This window comes from Hyla sarda, chromosome 13 (genome assembly GCF_029499605.1).
Source record: "Hyla sarda isolate aHylSar1 chromosome 13, aHylSar1.hap1, whole genome shotgun sequence".
NCBI classification, from domain to species: domain Eukaryota; kingdom Metazoa; phylum Chordata; class Amphibia; order Anura; family Hylidae; genus Hyla; species Hyla sarda.
In genome coordinates, this window is record NC_079201.1 from 4,606,312 (window position 1) to 4,624,124 (window position 17,813).

General features: G+C 47.0%; 1 pseudogene; it reads left to right on the top strand.

The window, feature by feature from the left end:
* Positions 1 to 13,029, top strand: part of LOC130297658 (zinc finger protein 850-like) — a 45,914-nt pseudogene extending 32,885 nt beyond the window's left edge.
* The last annotated feature ends 4,784 nt before the right edge of the window (positions 13,030 to 17,813 follow it).

The window sequence follows — 17,813 nt, forward strand, 5'->3', positions numbered from 1 at the left end:
GTCTAGTGAGTAATGATTCCACCAATGAAGACATACACCCTGCGCTCTACACCCCGCACTCTACACCCCGCACTCTACACCCCGCACTCTACATCCTACACCCCGCGCTCTACACCCCGCACTCTACACTACATTGACCATTATAGTCGTTATCATTAGACAAGATGAGCGATGTCCATCGTTTTTTCTAGGTCAATGATAATAAACAGATTTCTGGAAAAGTATTTTGCATCAGATTTGGTTTGAATTGTCTCCAGGTGGAGGGAGCGCCCCCTTGACTTTTCTCCAGGAGGAGAGAGCGCCCCCTTGTCTTTTCTCCAGGAGGAGGGAACGTCCCCCTTGTCTTTTCTCCAGGAGGAGAGAGCGCCCCCTTGACTTTTCTCCAGGAGGAGAGAGCGCCCCCTTGTCTTTTCTCCAGGAGGAGGGGAGCGCCCCCTTGTCTTTTCTCCAGGTGGAGGGAGCGCCCCCTTGTCTTTTCTCCAGGAGGAGGGAGCGCCCCCCTTGTCTTTTCTCCAGGAGGAGAGAGCGCCCCCTTGTCTTTTCTCCAGGAGGAGGGAGCGCCCCCCTTGTCTTTTCTCCAGGTGGAGGGAGCGCCCCCCTTGACTTTTCTCCAGGAGGAGAGAGCGCCCCCTCTTGTCTTTTCTCCAGGAGGAAGAGAGCGCCCCCTTGTCTTTTCTCCAGGAGGAGAGAGCGCCCCCTTGTCTTTTCTCCAGGAGGAGGGAGCGCCCCCTTGTCTTTTCTCCAGGAGGAGAGAGCGCCCCCTTGTCTTTTCTCCAGGTGGAGGGAGCGCCCCCTTGTCTTTTCTCCAGGTGGAGGGGAGCGCCCCCTTGTCTTTTCTCCAGGTGGAGGGAGCGCCCCCTAGTCTTTTCTCCAGGAGGAGAGAGCGCCCCCTTGTCTTTTCTCCAGGTGGAGGGAGGAGCGCCCCCTTGTCTTTTCTCCAGGTGGAGGGGAGCGCCCCCTTGTCTTTTCTCCAGGAGGAGGGAGCGCCCCCTTGTCTTTTCTCCAGGAGGAGAGAGCGCCCCCTTGTCTTTTCTCCAGGAGGAGAGAGCGCCCCCTAGTCTTTTCTCCAGGAGAGAGCGCCCCCTTGTCTTTTCTCCAGGAGGAGGGAACGTCCCCTTGTCTTTTCTCCAGGAGGAGGGAACGTCCCCTTGTCTTTTCTCCAGGTGGAGGGAGCGCCCCCTTGTCTTTTCTCCAGGAGGAGGGAACGTCCCCTTGTCTTTTCTCCAGGAGGAGAGAGCACCCCCTTGTCTTTTCTCCAGGAGGAGGGAGCGCCCCCTTGTCTTTTCTCCAGGAGGAGGGAGCGCCCCCTTGTCTTTTCTCCAGGAGGAGGGAGCACCCCCTTGTCTTTTCTCCAGGAGGAGGGAACGTCCCCTTGTCTTTTCTCCAGGAGGAGAGAGCACCCCCTTGTCTTTTCTCCAGGAGGAGGGAGCGCCCCCTTGTCTTTTCTCCAGGAGGAGAGAGCACCCCCTTGTCTTTTCTCCAGGAGGAGAGAGCGCCCCCTTGTCTTTACTCCAGGAGGAGGGAGCGCCCCCTTGTCTTTTCTCCAGGAGAGAGCACCCCCCTTGTCTTTTCTCCAGGAGGAGGGAGTGCCCCCTTGTCTTTTCTCCAGGAGGAGAGAGCGCCCCCTTGTCTTTTGTCCAGGTGGAGGGAGCGCCCCCTAGTCTTTTCTCCAGGTGGAGGGAGCGCCCCCTAGTCTTTTCTCCAGGTGGAGGGAGCGCCCCCTTGTCTTTTCTCCAGGTGGAGGGAGCGCCCCCTTGTCTTTTGTCCAGGTTGAGGGAGCGCCCCCTTGTCTTTTCTCCAGGTGGAGGGAGCGCCCCCTAGTCTTTTCTCCAAGTGGAGGGAGCGCCCCCTTGTCTTTTCTCCAGGTGGAGGGAGCGCCCCCTTGTCTTTTCTCCAGGAGGAGGGAACGTCCCCTTGTCTTTTCTCCAGGAGGAGAGAGCGCCCCCTTGTCTTTTCTCCAGGAGGAGGGAGCGCCCCCTTGTCTTTTCTCCAGGAGGAGGGAGCGCCCCCTTGTCTTTTGTCCAGGTTGAGGGAGCGCCCCCTTGTCTTTTCTCCAGGAGGAGGGAGCGCCCCCTTGTCTTTTCTCCAGGAGGAGGGAGCGCCCCCTTGTCTTTTCTCCAGGAGGAGGGAGCGCCCCCTTGTCTTTTCTCCAGGAGGAGGGAGCGCCCCCTTGTCTTTTCTCCAGGAGGAGGGAGCGCCCCCTTGTCTTTTCTCCAGGAGGAGGGAGCGCCCCCTTGTCCTTTCTCCAGGAGGGAGCGCCCCCTTGTCTTTTCTCCAGGTGGAGGGAGCGCCCCCTTGTCTTTTCTCCAGGTGGAGGGAGCGCCCCCTAGTCTTTTCTCCAGGTGGAGGGAGCGCCCCCTTGTCTTTTCTCCAGGAGGAGAGAGCGCCCCCTTGTCTTTTCTCCAGGTGGAGGGAGCGCCCCCTTGTCTTTTCTCCAGGTGGAGGGAGCGCCCCCTTGTCTTTTCTCCAAGTGGAGGGAGTGCCCCCTTGTCTTTTCTCCAGGTGGAGGGAGCGCCCCCTTGTCTTTTCTCCAAGTGGAGGGAGCGCCCCCTTGTCTTTTCTCCAGGTGGAGGGAGCGCCCCCTTGTCTTTTCTCCAGGTGGAGGGAGCGCCCCCTTGTCTTTTCTCCAGGAGGAGGGAGCGTCCCCTTGTCTTTTCTCCAGGAGGAGGGAGCGCCCCCTTGTCTTTTCTCCAGGTGGAGGGAGCGCCCCCTTGTCTTTTCTCCAGGTGGAGGGAGCGCCCCCTTGTCTTTTGAGGTGGTTTCTCCCATATATTTGGGGTGCTCCCCTCTTTGTCTTCCTGAGGATCTGTGGGAAATATTATGTGATTTCGGAATGATGATCAGGGACAATAGCGCCACAATGTCGTACACGTACAGGGCGGTAATCTAAAAAACTGATCAACGTGTCAGAAAGAAGAGAATCCTAAGTAATTTTATTAACACTTACACATCTGGTGACCTGACCTTATATAGTCACCGACATAGTCATCCCACTCTGAGGGGTAAGAACGGACAAATCCCTGTATAATATGGCGACACACACAGCTCTGCCGCCTCATACACGACACACACAGCTCTGCCGCCTCATACACGACACACACAGCTCTGCCGCCTCATACACGACACACACAACTCTGCCGCCTCATACACTACACACACAGCTCTGCCGCCTCATACACGACACACACAGCTCTGCCGCCTCATACACGACACACACAGCTCTGCCGCCTCATACACGACACACACAGCTCTGCCGCCTCATACACGACACACACAGCTCTGCCGCCTCATACACGACACACAGCTCTGCGCCTCATACACGACACACACAGCTCTGCCGCCTCATACACGACACACACAGCTCTGCGCCTCATACACGACACGCACAGCTCTGCCGCCTCATACACGACACACACAGCTCTGGTGCCTCATAGACAACACACACAGCTCTGCCGCCTCATACACGACACACACAGCTCTGCCGCCTCATACACGACACACAGCTCTGCCGCCTCATACACGACACACACAGCTCTGGTGCCTCATAGACAACACACACAGCTCTGCCGCCTCATACACGACACACACAGCTCTGCCGCCTCATACACGACACACACAGCTCTGCTGCCTCATGCACAAGACACACACAGCTCTGCCGCCTCATACACGACACACAGCTCTGCCGCCTCATACACGACACACACAGCTCTGCCGCCTCATACACGACACACACAGCTCTGCCGCCTCATACACGACACACACAGCTCTGCCGCCTCATACACAAGACACACAGCTCTGCCGCCTCATACACGACACACACAGCTCTGCCGCCTCATACACGACACACACAGCTCTGCCGCCTCATACACGACACACACAGCTCTGCGCCTCATACACGACACGCACAGCTCTGCCGCCTCATACACGACACGCACAGCTCTGCCGCCTCATACACGACACACACAGCTCTGCCGCCTCATACACGACACACACAGCTCTGCCGCCTCATACACGACACACACAGCTCTGCCGCCTCATACACGACACACACAGCACTGCCGCCTCATACACGACACACACAACTCTGCCGCCTCATACACGACACACACAACTCTGCCGCCTCATACACGACACACACAGCTCTGCCGCCTCATACACGACACACACAGCTCTGCCGCCTCATACACGACACGCACAGCTCTGCCGCCTCATACACGACACGCACAGCTCTGCCGCCTCATACACGACACGCACAGCTCTGCCGCCTCATACACGACACGCACAGCTCTGCCGCCTCATACACGACACACACAGCTCTGCCGCCTCATACACGACACACACAGCTCTGCCGCCTCATACACGACACACACAGCTCTGCGCCTCATACACGACACACACAGCTCTGCCGCCTCATACACGACACACACAGCTCTGCCGCCTCATACACGACACACACAGCTCTGCCGCCTCATACACGACACACACAGCTCTGCCGCCTCATACACGACACACACAGCTCTGGTGCCTCATACACGACACACACAGCTCTGTGCCTCATACACGACACACACAGCTCTGCCGCCTCATACACGACACACACAGCTCTGCTGCCTCATACACGACACACACAGCTCTGCCACCTCATACACAACACACACAGCTCTGCCGCCTCATACACGACACACACAGCTCTGCCACCTCATACACGACACACAGCTGTGCCGCCTCATACACGACACACACAGCTCTGCCGCCTCATACACGACACACACAGCTCTGCCGCCTCATACACGACACACACAGCTCTGCCGCCTCATACACGACACACACAGCTCTGCCACCTCATACACGACACACACAGCTCTGCCGCCTCATACACAACACACAGCTCTGCCGCCTCATACACGACACACACAGCTCTGCCGCCTCATACACGATACACACGGCTCTGCCGCCTCATACACGACACACACAGCTCTGCCGCCTCATACACGACACACACAGCTCTGCCGCCTCATACACAACACACACAACTCTGCCGCCTCATACACGACACACACAGCTCTGCCGCCTCATACACGACACACACAGCTCTGCCGCCTCATACACGACACGCACAGCTCTGCCGCCTCATACACGACACGCACAGCTCTGCCGCCTCATACACGACACGCACAGCTCTGCCGCCTCATACACGACACGCACAGCTCTGCCGCCTCATACACGACACACACAGCTCTGCCGCCTCATACACGACACACACAGCTCTGCCGCCTCATACACGACACACACAGCTCTGCGCCTCATACACGACACACACAGCTCTGCCGCCTCATACACGACACACACAGCTCTGCCGCCTCATACACGACACACACAGCTCTGCCGCCTCATACACGACACACACAGCTCTGCCGCCTCATACACGACACACACAGCTCTGGTGCCTCATACACGACACACACAGCTCTGTGCCTCATACACGACACACACAGCTCTGCCGCCTCATACACGACACACACAGCTCTGCTGCCTCATACACGACACACACAGCTCTGCCACCTCATACACAACACACACAGCTCTGCCGCCTCATACACGACACACACAGCTCTGCCACCTCATACACGACACACAGCTGTGCCGCCTCATACACGACACACACAGCTCTGCCGCCTCATACACGACACACACAGCTCTGCCGCCTCATACACGACACACACAGCTCTGCCGCCTCATACACGACACACACAGCTCTGCCACCTCATACACGACACACACAGCTCTGCCGCCTCATACACGACACACAGCAGTCCTGTGCACTAGACTCCTCCCCCTCCATGTGACTGATCACATGACTTGTGACATCATCGCAGGTCCTGTAAGCACAGAGCAGTTCTATGGCTGCAGGTACAGTACATGTATATTCTATTGCCTGTGTGTATTATACTGTATATAGGGGAATGTATACGGTTGTATGTGTTGTCTATATGGGCACATGTGAAGCGGCTGGGTCATCACTGAATATGTGGTCCTTACATAGGACTGCACAATCTGATGACTGATCTGCTGTATAGATGGAGCCGGAGAATGATGGAACTATACACTATATGGCAGTATTATTTATATACAATTACTTCCTATACTGAGTATAATGATACTATACACTATATGGCAGTATTATTTATATACAATTACTTCCTATGATGAGTATAATGATACTATACACTATATGGCAGTATTATTTATATATAGTTACTTCCTATACTGATTATAATGATACTATACACTATATGGCAGTATTATTTATATACAATTACTGCCTATACGGAGTATAATGACACTATATGGCAGTATTATTTATATATAATTACTTCCTATACTATACACTATATGGCAGTATTATTTATATACAATTACTTCCTATACTGAGTATAATGATACTATACACTATATGGCAGTATTATTTATATACAATTACTTCCTATACTGAGTATAATGATACTATACACTATATGGCAGTATTATTTATATACAATTACTTCCTATACTGAATATAATGATACTATACACTATATGGCAGTATTATTTATATACAATTACTGCCTATACGGAGTATAATGACACTATATGGCAGTATTATTTATATATAATTACTTCCTATACTATACACTATATGGCAGTATTATTTATATATAATTACTTCCTATACTATACACTATATGGCAGTATTCTTTATATACAATTACTTCCTATACTGAGTATAATGATACTATACACTATATGGCAGTATTATTTATATATATTTACTTCCTATGATGAGTATAATGATACTATACACTATATGGCAGTATTATTTATATATAATTACTTCCTATACTGAGTATAATGATACTATTCACTATATGGCAGTATTATTTATATGCAATTACTTCCTATGATGAGTATAATGATACTATACACTGTATGGCAGTATTATTTATATACAATTTCTTCCTATACTAATTATAATGATACTATACACTATATGGCAGTATTATTTATATATAATTACTTTCTATGCTTAGTATAATGATACTATACACTATATGGCAGTATTATTTATATACAATTACTTCCTATACTAACTATAATGATACTATACACTATATGGCAGTATTATTTATATACAATTACTTCCTATACTGAGTATAATGATACTATACACAATATTGCAGTATTATTTATATACTTTATGGGAACAATTATTTACTATGATGAGGGGAATACAGGAACCATGATAGGGGAATCTTTAGGATAAAATTAATTAATATTGGATCCTTAGATGTGAATTTGAGTAAATTTACTGTAGATTCACCCGTCTGTAGTTCTGTATAGGTTGTAAGGTTATAAATATTTCCTATACAGTATGGCGGCAGATATAGATATATATATATATATACACACTGTATGGTAGGAATATTTATTGTGTTGGTGACAATGTTTTATATACTATACGGTTTTATATATTATGGTGGAATATGTCTATACATCTGCTGGGGCAGGGAAAGAATAGGGAAAAAAGCCAAACTTACCTCTCCCCGATCCCCCGCAGCTCCTATTCGTCTCCATCCTCCCCCCAATCTTCTCTCTTCTTCCTGCTTCTGAGATAGATACAGGACCTGCCATCTCAACCAATCACTGACCACAGCTATGCCCTATCTTTGACAATGATTGGCTGAGCTGGCAGTTCCTGTGCTGGGTGATCGTCTCAGAAGCAGAAAGAGGAAAGATCTGGGGAGCGGACAGAGCCAAACACATGAGATTATTTTTGTTCTTCCATGGTCTCCTCTTCTGTCCCCTCAGGTCCCTACAATCCAGGATCCTCTCAGCTGATTCTTCTATAGAAGAGAATATTCCTGATCGACCATCAATGATGAAGAAGGATAGAGACAAGATGGCGGAGAGGATAATACACCTCACCATAGAGATACTCTTCCAGCTTACCGGAGAGGTGAGGGATTCTGGGAGTGATGTCACATGACCTCATTCTTCTCTATGGTAATCACATGATATGACTAAAGAGGTGAGAGATTCTGGTAGTGATGTCACATGACCTCATTCTTCTCTATGGTAATCACATGATATGACTGGAGAGGTGAGGTGTTCTGGGAGTGATGTCACATGACCTCATTCTTCTCTATGGTAATCACATGATATGACTGGAGAGGTGAGGGATGCTGGGAGTGATGTCACATGACCTCATTCTTCTCTATGGTAATCACATGATATGACTGGAGAGGTGAGGGATTCTGGGAGTGATGTCACATGACCTCATTCTTCTCTATGGTAATCACATGATATGACTGGAGAGGTGAGGGATTCTGGGAGTGATGTCACATGACCTCATTCTCCTCTATGGTAATCACATGATATGACTGGAGAGGTGAGGGATTCTGGGAGTGATGTCACATGACCTCATTCTTCTCTATGGTAATCACATGATATGACTGGAGAGGTGAGGGATTCTGGGAGTGATGTCACATGACCTCATTCTTCTCTATGGTAATCACATGATATAACTGGAGAGGTGAGGGATTCTGGGAGTGATGTCACATGACCTCATTCTCCTCTATGGTAATCACATGATATGACTGGAGAGGTGAGGGATTCTGGGAGTGATGTCACATGACCTCATTCTTCTCTATGGTAATCACATGATATGACTGGAGAGGTGAGGGATTCTGGGAGTGATGTCACATGACCTCATTCTTCTCTATGGTAATCACATGATATAACTGGAGAGGTTAGGGATTCTGGGAGTGATGTCACATGACCTCATTCTCCTCTATGGTAATCACATGATATGACTGGAGAGGTGAGGGATTCTGGGAGTGATGTCACATGACCTCATTCTTCTCTATGGTAATCACATGATATGACTGGAGAGGTGAGGGATTCTGGGAGTGATGTCACATGACCTCATTCTTCTCTATGGTAATCACATGATATGACTGGAGAGGTGAGGGATTCCGGGATGTATGTAGTGATATGTATTATTGTGTCCCCATAACCAGGATTACACAGTGGTGAAGAAGACCTCTAGGGGGCGCCATCAGGCCCCTGTGTGTGAAGGATGGGGAAGAACCCTGAGGCCAATCCCGGGGCCTCCACCTCACTCCCTGATACATGAGGAGATGAATGAGCAGAAGATCCTAGAACTCACCAACAAGATGGTGGAGCTGCTGACTGGAGAGGTGACCCTGCTGGGAATGCTGGGACATTATACAGTAACGCTATGAAGGGATGGGGGTGATGACTGTATCATTGTGTGTGTCAGGTTCCTATAAGGTGTCAGGACGTGGCCGTCTATTTCTCCATGGAGGAGTGGGAGTATTTAGAAGGACACAAGGATCAGTACATAGCGGACATAGTCATGATGGAGGATCAGCAGCCCCTCACATCAGCAGGTAATACACATGACTATATACACACCGCACACTGCATTTATTCTATATACACAATGGATTCACTCACTGGATGTGTTTCCTACAAAACCAGAGAGATGTCCCCGTCCTCTTCCTCCAGAGGATTCTTCAGAAGGAGATGACAATGTCCTCCAGGATTATCAGGTAGATAAGGGAGAGAAGGTTCCATGATATGTTCCCTATGATGTGTAGAAGAGCTGGGAGGCTCCTGTGCTCAGGATCAGTTCATCTAGAACATTCCATGTCACTTCTACAATATTTCTTTCACAGCTTATGGATCAGAGTAAAGATGTGAAGAACATTAATGCTCCAGACATAATGGTGAAAGAGGAGACAGATGTGAGGGGTGATGATCCGTGTACAGAGGACGTCCCTACAGCGCCCCCGCCAGGTCAGTAGTGGCCACTATATGATGTGAGGCCTAGTTCTTCACCATCAGCCTGCTCTGTAGTAAAGTGCATGTATGTGTAGGGAGTGTGTGGGTCGGCTCCACCTAATAGTTCTGAGGTCCCATTAGTGATTCTCCACTGAGTTTTACTAGAAGCTGTGGTCTTGGAAGGTTCTGGATCCAATATAGAAGTAGAAAACTACAAGACAACATCCTAGAGGCCGGACATCATGGCGGACTGGTCCTAGTTTAAACCTGTTAAGGACACAGGGCGTACAGGTACACCCTTGTTCCCGAGTTCTTAAGGATGCAGGGCTTATCTGTTTAAAACATGCTCACAGGCTGAAATTTCGTTAAACCCACTGGGTCCCGACTATCAGCAGCCAGGACCCAGGGTTAATCCCAGGGATCGCAGCGTCTAAAATGAAAGTGAAACCATCCCGGCAACTCAGCGAAACTGATCAGGGCCATTGCGATGAAATTGCAATGTCCCGATCAGCTGAGAGGACGGCGGGAGGGCCCTTTCCTGCCTCCTCCGATTGGTCCATCCAGGATGCCTCAGCAGGCTGGAGCAGCGGAGCACTGATAACAATGATCAATGCTATGCTATGGCATAGAACAGTGTAAAAAAAGGTAATAAAGGTGAATAAACCCCTCCCCTAATCACCCCCCATTTCCTATTTTTTAAATAAAATAATGTAATAAAAAATACACTAATAATATGTGGTATCGCCGCTTGCGTAAATGTCCAAACTATTAAAATATAAGGTTAGCTAATCTGCACAGTCGATGGCGTAGACGTAAAAAATAAAAAAAAGTGTGTGCGTTTTTAGTCACTTCATATACCATAAAAATATTAATAAAAAGCGATTAAAGTCCCATCAAGACAAAAATGGTACCATTAAAAACTACAGATCACGGCGCAAAAAAATGACCCTCCTACATCCCTGTATACAGAAAGAAGTGGACAATTTTAAACACAGTAATTTTGGTGCATATAGTTATAATAATTTTCTTGAGTAATAAAATAAAAATAAAACCAACATAAATTGGGTATCCTTGTAAGCATATGGATCTACAGAATAAAGATAAGGTGTCATTTCTACCGAAAAGTGCACTGCGTGGAAACGGAAGATACTAAAAATTACAAAATGGCGTTTTTTCATTTTATTTCACCCAACAAATAAGTGTTTTATTTTTCTTTTCGGCGCAGATTATGTTATAAAATAAGTGATGTCATTACAAAGTACAATTGGTGGCACAAAAAACAAGCCCTCATATGGGTCTGTAGGTGCAAGATTGATCATTTTTAGAAGGGGAGGAGGGGAAAACTAAAGTGCAAAAGTGAAAATTAGCCTGGTCTTTAAAGGGGTACCCCCCCCCCCCTAGACATCTCCCTGCTTTACCCGGCGTTCGTTTAGAGCGTTGGGTGCAGCGCCAGAGGCTCTTGACATCACGGCCACACCCCCTGAATTCAAGTCTATGGGAGGGGGCATGATGGCCGTCACGACCCCTCCCATAGACTTGAATTGAGGGGACGTGGGCCATGGCGTCACGAGCCTCCGCTCCGCATCGCCAGTCCGATCCATGTACCAGATGTCTGGGGTGCCGGTACAGAGATCGCGGGTGTCCCCAGCGGCTGGACTCCCACGATCTGACATCTTCTCCTCTATCCTTTGGCTAGGGGATAAGATGTCTAGGGACGGAGTACCCCTTTAAGGTCAAAATGTCTATTAGATTGTGATCTGTTTTGGTCAGTTTAACATTAGGTTTAGCTACATATATGTCTGGATATATATATATTTTTTTTTTTTTGGCAGATGACAGGACAAGAAGCTCAGAGGGACATGTGATCTCCTCAGATTATAAATCAGATGATGGTGTAACACGTGATACAAATGAAGACCGTGTCATTACCCCAGATATACCCTTAGACCTTCACAACAAAGACCCTTCATCTGACTTATCACAGACCGCTACCAAAAATAAGAGTCACAGCAGAGACGCTGAACATCAAAAAGTTTACACAGGGGACAAGACATTTTCTTGTTTGGAATGTGGGAAATGTTTTACCCAGATATCAGATCTTGCTGTACACCAGAGAATTCATACTGGAGAAAAGCTATTTTCATCATCAGAATATGGGAAATGTTTTGTCATGAACTCCAATCTTGTTACACATCAGAGATTTCAGACAAAAAAGAAGCCATATTCATGTTTGGAATGTGGGAAATGTTTTACCCAGAAGTCCTGTGTTGTTAGACATCAGAGACTTCACACAGGGGAGAAGACATTTTCATGTCCAGAATGTGGGAAATGTTTTAACCAGAAGTCATATCTTGTTACACATCAGAGCGTTCACACAGGAGCAAAGCCATTTTCATGTCCAGAATGTGGGAAATGTTTTACCAAGAAATCCTGTCTTGTTGTTCATCAGAGAATTCACACAGGTGAAAAGCCATTTTTATGTTCAGAATGCGGGAAAAGTTTTAACCATAAATCACACCTAGTTGTACATCAGAGAATTCACACAGGGGAGAAGCCCTTTTCATGCTCAGAATGTGGGAAATGCTTTTATCAGAAATCTTACCTTGTTGTACATCAGAGAATTCACACAGGGGAGAAACCCTTTTCATGCTCAGAATGTGGGAAATGCTTTTATCAGAAATCTTACCTTGTTGAACATCAGAGAATTCACACAGGGGAGAAGCCTTATTCATGTGCAGAATGTGGAAAATCTTTTAACCTGAAAAAAAATCTTGTTGTACATCAGAGAATTCACACAGGGGAGAAGCCATTTTCGTGTTCAGTCTGTGGTAAAAGGTTTAGCCAGAAATCAAATCTTGTTACGCATCAAGTAATTCACACGGGAGAGAAGCCATACTAATGTTCAGAATGTGGTAAAGGTTTTAACCAGAATTAAGTTCAGTCACTGAGTTACGAAGCTATTTTCATGTTTAGAATGTGGTAAATGCTATAAAGTGAAATTACTTTTGTTTTTTTACATCCAAGAATGTCCAAATGGAAGACGCCATTTTCACTCTCAGAATGTAGAAAATCTGTAATCCCACAGAGGTGAAGAAGCTGTATTCATGTTCAGCATGTGGGAAATCTTTTTACTTTTCTTTAACATCTTAAACATTAAAGAATGTATCAGGGAAGAAGCTATTGTCTTATTTATTTTTTTCTTTTCTTTTAGGTTTGTTTCATTGACATATAGTACGAGAAAAGAATCATGTAAGGGAACGCAGCGCAGAGCACTAAACAATGTAAGAAATGTAAACAATGACCAATAAATGATGTCATCCAATAAGCAAATACAATCTACGTAAATAATATATATGTTCCTGTGGCAATTGTTGTGACGTCACGGCCACGCCCCCTCCATTCATGTCTATGGGAGGGGGCGTGTCTACCGACACGCCCCCTCCCATAGACATGAATAGAGGGTGCGTGGCCGTGACGTCACGATCACGGACTCCGTGCGTTATGAACAAAATGTTCAGAACGTTGGAGTGCCCCTTTAACCCCTTAGACACCGCAGTCAAAGTTGATCTAAAACGGGAGAAAAGTCATCCCACCTCGCTCAGTGGTCTGATCCGGACCGCCGCGACATCCCGATTAGCTGAGAGGATGGCGGGAGGTCTCTTACCTGGAACCCTGCCGTCCGGTCATTGCTCTTAGTCTCTAGTCAGCCATGGCAGGCTGAAGCAATGGATCACCGATAACACTGATCAGTGCTACGAAATGGCAGTGACGGAGTGAATAGAAGCTGCCGCAAGTTTTCTTTTCAGCATGTGAGACGTCACTACGACTGTTGGGGAAGATTGATGCGGGAGCACATGTAAGGACTGGAAGTGGGCGGAGTGTCTCCAAGACTATAGCCCACATGGAGGTCACTGGAAGGGTACGTGTTATTAACTGCTGATCTGCTAAGGAGTAGGATATGGGGGAAATGTCTGATCATGGGGGGGGGGGTAGTTGGGACCCTCCAATGCCATGGTCCCTCCATTCATGTCTATGGGAGGGGTGGCGGCCATCAAGCCTCCTCCTATAGATATGAATGGAGGGGGCGGGGTATGACATCATGGACACCCGAAGCCGGCGTTCTGAACATTTATGTGCCAGCCCCAGGATGGCGGGGGGTCCCAGCAGTTGGACCCCCGCGATCAGACACTTATTTCCTATCCTGAAGATAGGGGACACATTTTTTTATAACTGGACATCTTCTCTAAGTGGGCGGGGAGGGAATGAAAATGATTATGATGCTTTTTATGTGTCATGTACAGTATGTGATGTAGGGATCGACCGATTATCGGTATGGTCGATATTATCGGCCGATAATCACCATTTTGGGCATTATCAGTATTGGCAATTACCTTGCCGATAAGCCGATAATGCCCCGCCCCCCGCACCGCGACACCCGCCCCCCCCGACTCGCCGCACCGCACCGGCGACCGACCCACCGCATCGCACCCCCCACCGTAGTGCTGGCCGGTATATTGGTATGGATTTTTGCCCATACCGCTATACCGGTCGGGCCCCTCTCCCACCCTCCGAGTCAATAAAAAAAATGTAAACTTACCCGTAATGCGGGTGGTCCGGGCCATCCTTCCTTCCTGTAGTGTCCGGTGGCATTCCGGGTGGAGGGTGAACCGGTCCGGGCTGTCCTTCTCCGGGGGTCCTCTTCTCCACTCTGGGCAGGCTCCAGCCTAGTACGCTGCATAGACGCCGCTACGCCGTGAGGTCAGGTGCGTCGCTGCGCACGGGCGTCACTGCGCAGCGACGTCTATGCAGCGTACTAGGTCGGAGCCTGCCCAGAGTGGAGAAGAGGACCCCCGGAGAAGAAGGACAGCCCGGACCGGTTCACCCTCCACCCGGAACACCCCTGGACACAACAGGAAGAAAGGATGGATGGCCCGGAGCACCCTGACAGGTAGGAGGAGAGAAGCGGGTGGTGGCGGCGGCGGCCTATGGCCCTGCAAAAGCCACTGCAGTGCATTGATTTAAAGCGCCCGCTTTAAATCAATGCTCTGCAGCGGTGTCGCGGGGGGATAAATAGCCGATAACTTATACCGGAATATCAGTATAAGTTATCGGCTATCGGCCCTAAAAAAACGATATCGGTCGATCCCTAATGTGATGGTTGGAGGCCGACACCCGACCCAGACAAGGGCCACAAATATTGATATTAGGAGGGGGGGGGGGGACAGGTGAGGAGATTGCTTAGGAGGGTGTATATATACAGTCATGGCCGTAAATGTTGTCCCCCCTGAAATGTTTCTATAAAATGAAGTATTCCTCACAGGAAAGGATTGCAGTAACACAGGTTTTGCTATACACATGTTTATTCCCTTTGTGTATATATATATATTGCAGTAACACATGTTTTGCTATACACATGTTTATTCCCTTTGTGTGTATATATATATAGATCTCCTCTCCTCTGTATATATATATATATAGCAGTAACACAGGTTTTGCTATACACATGTTTATTCCCTTTGTGTATATATATATAGATCTCCTCTTCTCTGTATATATATATATATATATATATATATATATAGATCTCCTCTCCTCTGTATATATATATATATATATATATAGATCTCCTCTTCTCTGTATATATATATATATATATATATATATATATAGATCTCCTCTCCTCTGTATATATATATATATAGATCTCCTCTCCTCTGTATATATATATATTGCAGTAACACAGGTTTTGCTATACACATGTTTATTCCCTTTGTGTATATATATATATATATATATATATAGATCTCCTCTCCTCTGTATATATATATATAGATCTCCTCTCCTCTGTATATATATATATATAGATCTCCTCTCCTCTGTATATATATATATTGCAGTAACACAGGTTTTGCTATACACATGTTTATTCCCTTTGTGTATTTATATATAGATCTCCTCTCCTCTGTGTATATATATATATATATATATATATATATATATAGATCTCCTCTCCTCTGTATATATATATTGCAGTAACACAGGTTTTGCTATACACATGTTTATTCCCTTTGTGTATATATATATAGATCTCCTCTTCTCTGTATATATATATATATAGATCTCCTCTTCTCTGTGTATATATATATATATATATAGATCTCCTCTTCTCTGTATATATATATATAGATCTCCTCTCCTCTGTATATATATATATATATATATAGATCTCCTCTCCTCTGTGTATATATATATATATATATATATATATAGATCTCCTCTCCTCTGTGTATATATATATATAGATCTCCTCTCCTCTGTGTATATATATATATAGATCTCCTCTTCTCTGTGTATATATATATATATAGATCTCCTCTTCTCTGTATATATATATATAGATCTCCTCTCCTCTGTATATATATATATATATATAGATCTCCTCTCCTCTGTATATATATATATTGCAGTAACACATGTTTTGCTATACACATGTTTATTCCCTTTGTATATATATATATATATATATATATATATATATATATAGATCTCCTCTCCTCTGTATATATATATATATATATATATATATATATATAGATCTCCTCTCCTCTGTATATATATATATATTGCAGTAACACATGTTTATTCCCTTTGTGTGTATTGGAAAAAAAGCAAATTGGACAAAATATCACCAAACTCCAAAAATGGGCAAAAATGATTGGCACCCTTAACTTAAAGGGGTACTCCCGTGGAAAACTTTTCTTTTTTGTAAATCAACTGGTGCCAGAAAGTTAAACAGATTTGTAAATCTCTTCTATTGAAAAATCTTAATCCTTTTTTTAGGGGCTGTATACTAAAGAGAAATCCCAAAAAAGAAATGCATTTCCTCTGATGTCATGCCCACAGTGCTGACCTCTGCTGTCCATTTTAGGAACTGTCCAGAGCAGCATATGTTTGCTATGGGGATTTTTCCTCTACTCTGGACAGTTACTAAAATGGACAGCAGAGGTCAGCAGAGAGCACTGTGGTCATGACATCAGAGGAAATGCATTTCTTTTTGGGATTTCTCTTTAGTGTACAGCTTCTAACAAGTACTGGAAGGATTAAGATTTTTTTTATAAAAGTGATTTACAAATCTGTTTAACTTTCTGGCACCAGTTGATTTAAAAAAAAAAAAAAAAAAGTTTTCCACTGGAGTACCCCTTTAACCCCTTAAGGACGCAGGACGTACTCAAACGGCCCCTTTTCCGAGTCCTTAAGGACTCAGGACGTTTGAGTACGTCCTGTCAAATCCCGGCCCCCCACCGCTAGCCGGAGGGGAGCCGGTGCCCGATGCCTGCTGAAATCGTTCAGCAGGCATCGCGGCATATCGCCCAGGGGGGTCATGATGACCCCCCATGTCGGTGATGGCCGCAGATTGCTGGACAATTCCGCCCAGCGATCTGCGGTGAATTCCGGGTCAATCTTCTCCGGTGACCCGGAATTACAGACTGTTCGGGGCCGTCTCTGATGGCCCCGAACAGCCATAGCCAGCAGGGGTGAGGTGGCACTGGTGCCACCTCACGATCGCCCTGATTCGTCGGCCGGTTTACCGGCTGACCAATCAGGGCACCTGCTGCGGGTGTCACTCCCGCAACCCGATCCGCCCCTCTTCCGGAGGACGTGAGCGGGTGACCCCGGCATCTGGGGACCCCAATCCCCGGCATCAATGTTGGGATCGGGGCCCCAGGAGCGACGGCGACGAGGGACTGACCTGTGTGCGGGAGCAGCAGTTGGTGGTGAGGGACAGCCTCCTGCTGTTGCTTAGCAACAGCTCTCAGCATGCAAAAAGGGCATGCTGGGAGCTGTAATTATGCAACAGCAGGAGGCAGACCACCACAACTCCCAGCATTCCCTTATGGGCATGCTGGGACTTATAGTTTTGCAACAGCTGGAGGCACATTTTTTCTATGGAAAAGTGTACCTTCAGCTGT